The 9,016-nt window shown below is 36.2% G+C and overlaps 1 pseudogene; it reads right to left on the bottom strand.

Moving 5' to 3' along the window:
- Positions 1 to 5,264: 5,264 nt before the first annotated feature.
- Positions 5,265 to 6,467, bottom strand: LOC102472139 (charged multivesicular body protein 3-like; annotated as a pseudogene).
- Between the last annotated feature and the right edge of the window lie 2,549 nt (positions 6,468 to 9,016).

Below are 9,016 nucleotides of genomic sequence, written 5' to 3'. Positions count from 1 at the left end.
TAAATGTTTTGATTTTTTCTTTTTTTCAGAGGTATGAAAGTGAAGAATTTTCTTTCAACTGCAATTACCTTACAAAGTAATTATACTTACAATTACCTTGTAATTCATAATATACTAATCTGTTACCAATGTCAGCATTTATGCATTTTGAGCTAATATTTTTATCAATAATCTAGTGCAAGTTTCTATTGCACATTGATTTTTTTTAAAAAAAATTATTTATTTATTTTCTGAGAGAGGAAGAAAAAAAAAAAAAAACAAAAACAGGAATTCCCAAAAGGATTGACACATTGTAATCTGCCCCTGTGTGCTCTGGGAAAATTGTAGGACATCAAGCCAGGATCTTTCCTGGCTGGGCATAGCTGTCTTACTGCTACCCACTACCTAGTTCTCCGTTGTACATTTTAAATATGGCCAAGTAAAAGCCAAATGTGCTCCTCCTTTCTGCTCACTCCCCCTACCAGATCCATGGTTTTGTGAGTCATTGCTGAATTAAAATACACGTCCATAAGACATGTCTGCAATAATTTATAAGTACCATCTAAATGCATACCAATTTAAAAAAACAAAACAATAAAACCTCAATACAATTTAAAGGTATAAATGATAATCATAGAAAAAGCATCAGTTGTTGTTGTTGTTTTGTTGTTATTTGGAGAGATTTTTGTTAGGGGTGCATGCACTTGCCAGAGAGACAGAGACAGAAGTGAGAAATCACGCCCCAGGGGGTGATGGACACACCACAATCCTGTCTCCTCTATTCTCCTCTCATGACTTTGGGTAACCTTTTGGGAAAAGTTTTCCTTTTTTATACTCCCATTTTTAATTACTGAAGTAATGTTGGTATAATTTGTTTCTCTGCTCTGCCTTCATCCTGGTTGGCAAGCGGCCGAAGGTGTCCAGAAAACTTCTTTTAGTGCATTACATTTTTCTCCTTGTACTCCTTTTCCCATGTCTTGCCTCTCTGCTGTTGGCTAGAAGCCCCCCATACCCAGGTAAGAATAGGGGGAAAAAATCTGTTCATGGTGTTTTTGACAGGGTTCTATTTGATTCACACAATTGATTGGTTCTTTCCATTTCTCTGTGACTGGATTCAATCCACTTTCTTCCAAAATGCTGAGTTGAGCAATTTTATAAATTTGTACTTTTTCTTGAAGGACATTATAAAATAAGGAATTTTTAAATATTTTCTTTAATCTCCATTGCCCTACCCATTATTACTTAGTCTTCTGAAAACCGAAGACAAAATACCTTCCTAACTGAAGTATTTATCTGTGAATTATGTATATATAGAAACTCCTAAAATAATTCAATTACAAAAGCAAACTATTTAAAGTAGAAACTGATTAAATATTAAAATTTGTATGTCTCTAGAGATAGTTAATTCTTATGGATTTATAGGTTAATTGTGGGGCCAGAAGGTGGCAGAGTGAGTAAGGCACTGGACTCCCTCATAGCCAACTATGGTTCAAGTCCTGGACTTGTTAACTTGAAAATCACCTAGGGTGTGTGGGCATGCATGCTCAAAATCTGGAGAAGGGAGTGGAGAAGGGATTGCATGACAGCAATCTCTCCAGGGAGTGATTTTGCATTTTTTGTCTCTGTCTATCCAGCAAGTGGATGGACCCATAAGCAAAAATTTCCCTCTAAAATAAAAACAATGATGGCGATTTTCTGTTTATGTTGTATATATGAAACATGAATACATCAAAAGCACATTAACATTATGTAGAGTACAGAGGATTCACAATTTTGCTATGTCCTATCCAGCAGCTTTATTTTTGAATGACTCATAACATTTCAACTCATACATTTACACCATTTAATATTCCAAGGGTTTGATTTGAAGAGATATTAAAATAACTCATCTCTATTGTGGATCATATTACTAAATGGAGATGAATAAAGTAAAAATAACTTCATTCAGTTTGATTATTGAGGTTAACTCCACAAGCCTGTAATTTATGTAAATCCTGTAGAAAATAATGACAACCAAAGTTAAGCTAAATTATATGGAATTATATCTGTTCACATTTTATCATAGGCAAATAATTGTCAAAAAATGGACAGTGTTTTTGTCATCTGCTGCTTAATGTCAATGTCCGATAAGTGTTGGAATTAAAACATAAATTATGCATACTACATGTAATTACAAAATAGAACAAAGAATTCAGAAGCATAAAATGAGATTGCAAAAACATCTAATTTCTTCCAGCTTTAGTCTATATATTAAAACTATGTCTTACTTTTAGAGTAGATAGTTTATAATATATATGTATATATATATAGTCATCAGAAAAGTCATGATGTATTTTTCTACTTTTCTATACAAAAATGCATATCATGACTTTTCCAACTACATATATATATATATATATATATATATATGTATCATATGCATACACAGTTTCTGTAATATAGTTATATAACAGAGGTTCTATAGTAAAAAAAATTCTATAATTTGCTCCCAGGACAAACTGGCAGATTTACGAAGTATTGAACCTAAATCTTTCTGAACTTAAGCTTGTGAACTTGAGCAAATCATTGAACATATACTCTAATAAATACTGAAAAATTTAGCAATATTTTAGTATCTCTGTTCAAATAGTCTTAAATATATAATCTATATCTGTTTTCATACTATTTCTTTTTACAACCCCTGGCTATTTTAGAACTGCCATATGACACATTGCTGAATAATTATTAGGTAGTACATGAAAGAAGGGGTATTAAGTATTCTGCTATTTTAAGTTCAATCATTTTTATATATAGCAAATCTTCAACCAATGTCAGAAGCTATACACTGCCTGATTAGTCAGGTATACTATTTGAACATGAGCCTATGAAAAGCATTTTTATCCAAAGATGAGGAGAATTATAATTGACATGCCCTGTCAACTAATAATTCTATAATTTTAATATGGATAATTCCTCAGTCAATAACAAATAATTAAAATGAACAATTACTATGGCTTATATTTTAAATTTTAAATATAATTTTATAATCAAGTTTTAATAATTTATTTTTTATAATTTACTGTTAATAGGAAACGACAATATTTTTCATTATAACCATGCCATTTTCAATCATCTATTTATATAGTTAGTTTTACATATAATTTGCATTGGATTCGCATCCACTGGTGTAATTGTTCTTTCACATGTTTATTCTTTTATTTTTATTGCCAGAGTGCATGTGTATTCACCAAAGAGAGAGAGACAGACAGAGTGAAGAAGGAAGAAAGCATTCCTCAATGGGGTGTTGTCACACTGCAAACCCCACTCTTCCATTTTTTCATCCTCTTAGGATTTGGAGCATGTGGACATATGCCTTGTATGTTTTTGAAGCCAGCAGATCCAGGCCTCAAATCATATGGTCTACTATGTGTGACCCATTTCCTTTACTACTAGCCACAGGGGCAGCCACAGTCTTAATTGTAAAATATTACAGATCTTGCTTTAAGATAATGAAATTGACAGACACTGTGGAAAATAGTAGAACATTCAAGCATTTTGAAAAAAGTACAAAAGTAACATGAGTTTCTCCTCAATACTGCTAACATCTAACAAAACTACTTCCTGTTTGATATTTCTATGGCTCGTTCTTTCAAGTCATGTTTTTAAGAGCTATGAATTTTTAAGCTTCTTGTAGCAACAGATTAGTGAAAGCGTGTCTACAGTGAAAATAGACTAGAAATATAATAGCTTCAGTAGCACATTTTAAAGAAAGTTTTGGTTTGTTTACCTAACTATATTTGGGAGAGTACTCTCATATGTTTTAAAATAAAACTTTTTATGTGGGTAATGATCAGAGAGATCGAAAACTACTGGTTCTAGATGAATTTGCCTTTGGGGAAGAAGGGCAAGAGAGGGTTCCCCTTTCACCACATGTATGACTAAGCCACTATAAAGTGTATTCTGGATGGGAAACTTCATTTTGTATGCTGTGATGATGTTCAGTGAATGAATGTAAAGTAAATTAATTCATTTAACAAAAAAAGAACTGCAAGAGAAAAAAATGGTGGCTATCACTTCCAGGAAATTTTTTTTTTTTCAGTTTTGACTATACAGTAATGCTCTTGCATCCCAGGAAAAACTTGGAACAGAAGACAGCCTGATAGAACATTGGTGAAATTGTGTAAGCTGTCAAATATAATATATATCTCAAATTGGCATATAAAAATAATTGCAGTACCAGTTATGGAAAAATTAATATGTAATAAATATCATTTATAGTTTTCCATGTCCCAAGACCTCATTTAAATTATTTGCATTTATGTTTACCTCTCACAGAAGCCCTACGTAAGACTTACACATTTACTCATCAGTAGTAAGGAAACTTAAAAGTATGAATTTTCAGTTTGACTATCTGAGGAAACTAAGGACACAGAATTTAAAAATATTAATCCAAATCACACAACTAGAATATAATGAGGTCTTGAATAAAACTTATACAACTGATTCATCTATATTGATTTCAGTAATATCAATGGTTTTCATCTAGAAAATCCTTTTAGACAGACAAGTCTTCCTAGTGATATCATAGGCCAATCAGACAATCAAACTTTCTTTTTTCACTTGCTACTCTACATTGTATCTCTGGAATCATTGCCAATAAGATGAAACACAAAATATTTCCATGTGGAGTACTCTTGCTAAATTCAAGCTTTTTTTCTCCAATTCCACAGTGTTGACGTTTTAGGGTTTGGAGTATGATCCACCAACTTGACTGTGAATAAGTGACTACTCTCATGCTCAATGCCACGTACTAAAATACTTACACATGTACCTTGGCAAAAGTAAGACCTGGATCTATTTTTTTAAAAAATTTAATATAGCATCTCCATATTTCAAAATTTTTTCCCAAGTGTTAAATAAGAAATTTATTGAAATTCATTTATGTAGTGTTTTACAGACCAACAAGAAAAAAAAAATGTAGAGTCCCTAACATTCAGGCAATCAACTCCATTCTCAGAAGTCCTTCATGAGAAAATGGATTTCTTTGCCCTCCTCCTAGTAAGATACTTTTATTTATATGCCTGAAAATGATGCATTTAATTACACCACCTTTATAAGAACAATTCGTTTGAGATCACAAGACCTCATCAGAGAGTGAAGAGATATTAGCAGAGAACCTTTTCCAAAATGCAATCCCTCATGACAGAGGAGTAGTGCAAGAGATACTAAGGAGGCAGCTCTTTAGAGGAATGTGGGGGCCTCCAGTGACTGGGCCAAGAGTAAGTCCAAGGCCCAGCTGGTGGCCCCTAGCTGCAGAGTGTGGTCAGCCCTGACTGCATGGCCTCCAGGGCATCTTCCTCTTCCTCATACTCTGAGACAACCATAGCCCCTGGATGCTTAGGTTCTGGAAGAGTGTCTGTAACTTTACTAGGGGCTTTGCCCAAGGCCCCTGCTGTAATTTCAAACAGAATTTTGTCTATTTCCATTTCTGCTTCTTCCTCCATTTCTTCCTGATCATCCATGCTTTCAAAAGTGTCCTCTAACATCTCTTCTATGATCCTGTTACCGAACTCAAATCAGGTTTGCTCGCCCAAGCGCTATAAAACCAAGCTAAAAGCACATGGTGTGATGAAGGAAAGTACAGCTTTATTGCAAAGTGCAAAGAAGGAGAGCGGGCAGCTCATGCTGAAAAGGCCCGGTCTCCCCAAGATGTTCCCCACATACATTTTTAAGGGCAAAATTAGGGGCAGAGGTCCCAGGCGCATGATCAGTTCAGTGATTGGTTTAAGGGGGTGTGATCAGCTCAAGGGCATTTTTGATTGGTGAGGCCTTAGATAATCAAATTCTTCTTCAGGTGTCTGGAACCATTCAGCCTGGAGTCTCTGAGCTCACAACCAGCAGTTTCCAGTCTACAAAACATCTTACATATTGAAATGAAAACCTTCTTTCCTTTAAGTGAGAGTTTTAGAGGTCAAATGGCCCTCACTCATGGTCCATGTTGGTCATTATCATAACCAAAGTCTGAAGACTTACTCCTTACTCTGGGCCATTACAATGCAAACGGACTTTATATTTCAGGAACCCTAGAAAATACATTAGGGGGTTCTTGCTCCGTTTCAATCCCAGTCTTCATCATCTCTTTGGACAACTGCCGCATGGTGGCCTGGATTTCTGGGATCTTCAACTCTGCATGGCCTTCATCGCTTCTGTGCTCTTCTGCAGGGAGCAAGCCACTCGCAGGACAGCAAGCTGGTTCTCCATCCCCACAAGCACTGAGTTCATGCCGCTTTGGATGCATAGAGCTTGCTCACAGCCTTCCTTGGCCTGATCATCTCCTTGGCCAGAAGTACACAGACATCTTTCTGACCCTTCTTGGCAGCATCTTTCACAGATCATTTCGCTTTTTCTCCTTCCCTTTAGATATCTCTTATTTGCCTGTCAACAACTCTCATTTCCTCTCTTATCTTCAATGACCATTCATTGACCAGTTCTTTAGGCGACTTTTCCTGGGTTTTCCAAATAGCCCCATGGCAAACTGAATTTGTCTAGCCATTTCCGGCTTTCCGTTTCCTGCACCCAGCTGTATTTAAAAATTTTTCACTACTAGGAAAAGTTTATATGTTGGTATATTACATAGACTGTTTTAGATTAGATTTGACATGGCTTTTGATTTTAGATAGTAAACTTATGGAAGTATTTCTCTGCCTTTTTTTTTTTTTTTGAGAGAGAGGTTTTTATTATCGGGCACCGGACACGTGTACTCACCAGAAAGACAGAGACAGAAAGTGAGAAATCATCCCACCACCCCCCCACTACCCCTCACCCCCACCCCATGGCCACACCACAATCCTTTCTCCTCCCATTATCCTCTCAGGATCTTGGGCACGCCCGAACACGTCCCCAGCGTGAGTTTAAGCCACCCAGTCCAGGACTTGAACGGCAGTTGACTACATGAGTCCAGTGACATAGCCATTACACCAACTACTGGTTCCTTCTTTACTTTCTTAACATCAATCATACATTCATTCTTCCTAATGGTTATTTTTATCCTTTTTCAGAAACTGAATTTAGCTACTCTTTGTTACTGGTGCTGAGTTCAGTAATATAGGCAATTGTATTTTGATGTGTTTAGACCATGAGTTCCCAATCATGGCTTCTTAACATCACCCTCACAGTAAATGCAATTTTATTATTCATAGCTAAGGTCATGGTGCGCTCTCTCTCTCTCTATCTCTCTCACTCTCTCTCTCTCTATATATATGTAGTTGGATTTATATTGTTATCATATTTGGGTCAAATGCACATGACTTTGAGATCTGTCCACCCGTAAGAGAGGAGACTTTCTACAAAACAGAAAATGTACTCATTTAAAACCTTACAATTATTGAGGCTGGCATATAGTACAATGGTTGGGGTGTTGGACTACCACATGACTGACCATGGTTTGAGTCCTGGACCTGGTAGCTTCCTTTCTCACCTTTCCTCTCTCTTTCTGTGTCTCTCTGTTCAAATTAAAATAAATATGATGAATAAAATTTTAAAAAATAGAACCTTACAATTATTTAGTTACATATTCCCAATCTCTTATATTCAATTTCTAAATTTCTCAATTTTTTTTTTTTTTGAGAGGTTTTTCACCAGACAGAGAGAGAAATCACCCCCCAGGGGGGATGGTCACACCGCAATCCCTTCTCCTCCATTCTCCTCTCGGGATCTTGGGCACACACACACACACACGCCTGGCGTGAGTTTTAAGCCACTGGGTCCGGGAGGCGAACCGCGGTTGACTACGTGGGAGTCCAGTGACATAGCCATTATGCTAAACTGCTGGTTCCCTAAATTTCTCAATTTCTGAAGATCTCTGATACTAATTTTCCTTAAGTTTGTAGTCCAGGAATTGGTGGTAAAACATGATCTGGTCTTGTGTGCAGGTATTTATAGTCTTTACTTATCCATTCATCATAAATGTTCACACATTTTACCACAAGAAAATCCATGTGTTTGAATAGAGTCTTGCCCCAGATCTCACACACATCCGGGTATACTTATGGTTTATACACAGCACATTATTATATATTCATATATTCATATTACATTTCTAAGATCTGAAAACTTGAGAATTGCAAATGACATCTGGGCCAGGGGGTATAAGAAATTGGAGGCCAGTATCAATTTCTAAATATATTTTACATGAAATATAAAATGTGTTTGGTATTTTCATGCTAATGAGAATAATTTTGAAAGAATGTCCTAAAGCAGCAAATAGAGGTGTTTCTTCTTGAAAGAATTTTTCTTGCTTTTCGAATATCTGTAGGAATGTAAGAATAATGAAATCAGCCAGAAAATTTCATTTTAATTATAGCCTTAAAAATAATGTGTATGGCATATTAGCGCAAATGTCACTTCTTTGGAAAAGATTTTTCTAGCTATTTGCTCTGCTCAAGGCAGAGTTCATACTGTCTTATCTATGCTCTTATGCTTCGCACATTACTTGTGTGGGAATCATCATGTTGCCCATGAAATATGTACTTCTGAGTCTGTGCTTACCTTATTTAGTCTAGGAGTATCTTCATGTCCCAAATGTAGCTGTTCTACATTTGAAACCTCTTCATCAATGGAAACTAAAGCTCATAATGAAAAACTCAATGATTTAGCTACAGAAATATTAAGCAGATTTTTCAAAATAAAATATATCCACAAAATGTAAATTAAGACTCTAGCTCTTCACTTTTTTTTTTTTTTTTTTTTGTGAGAGGTTTTTGCTATAGGGCGCGTGCGCTTGCCAGACAGACAGAGAGAGACAGAGAGATAGAAAGCAGGAAATCACCCCCCAGGGGGGATGGCCACGCCGCAATCCCTTCTCCTCCATTCTCCTCTTGGGATCTTGGGCACGTACGCACACGCGCCCGGCGTGAGTTTAAGCCACCGGGTCGGGGACTCAAACCGCGGTCGACTACGTGGGAGTCCAGCGACATAGCCATTACGCTAACTGCTGGTCCCTCTAGCTCTTCACTTTTGAAAAATTGTTTGTATACGTTCTTTCATTTTATATATTGAA

The sequence above is a fragment of the Tupaia chinensis genome, unplaced genomic scaffold, assembly GCF_000334495.1.
Source record: "Tupaia chinensis unplaced genomic scaffold, TupChi_1.0 Scaffold147665_1, whole genome shotgun sequence".
NCBI lineage: Eukaryota > Metazoa > Chordata > Mammalia > Scandentia > Tupaiidae > Tupaia > Tupaia belangeri.
Note: the sequence above shows the minus strand (reverse complement) of the source record. Positions and strands in the feature narration are given on the sequence as shown.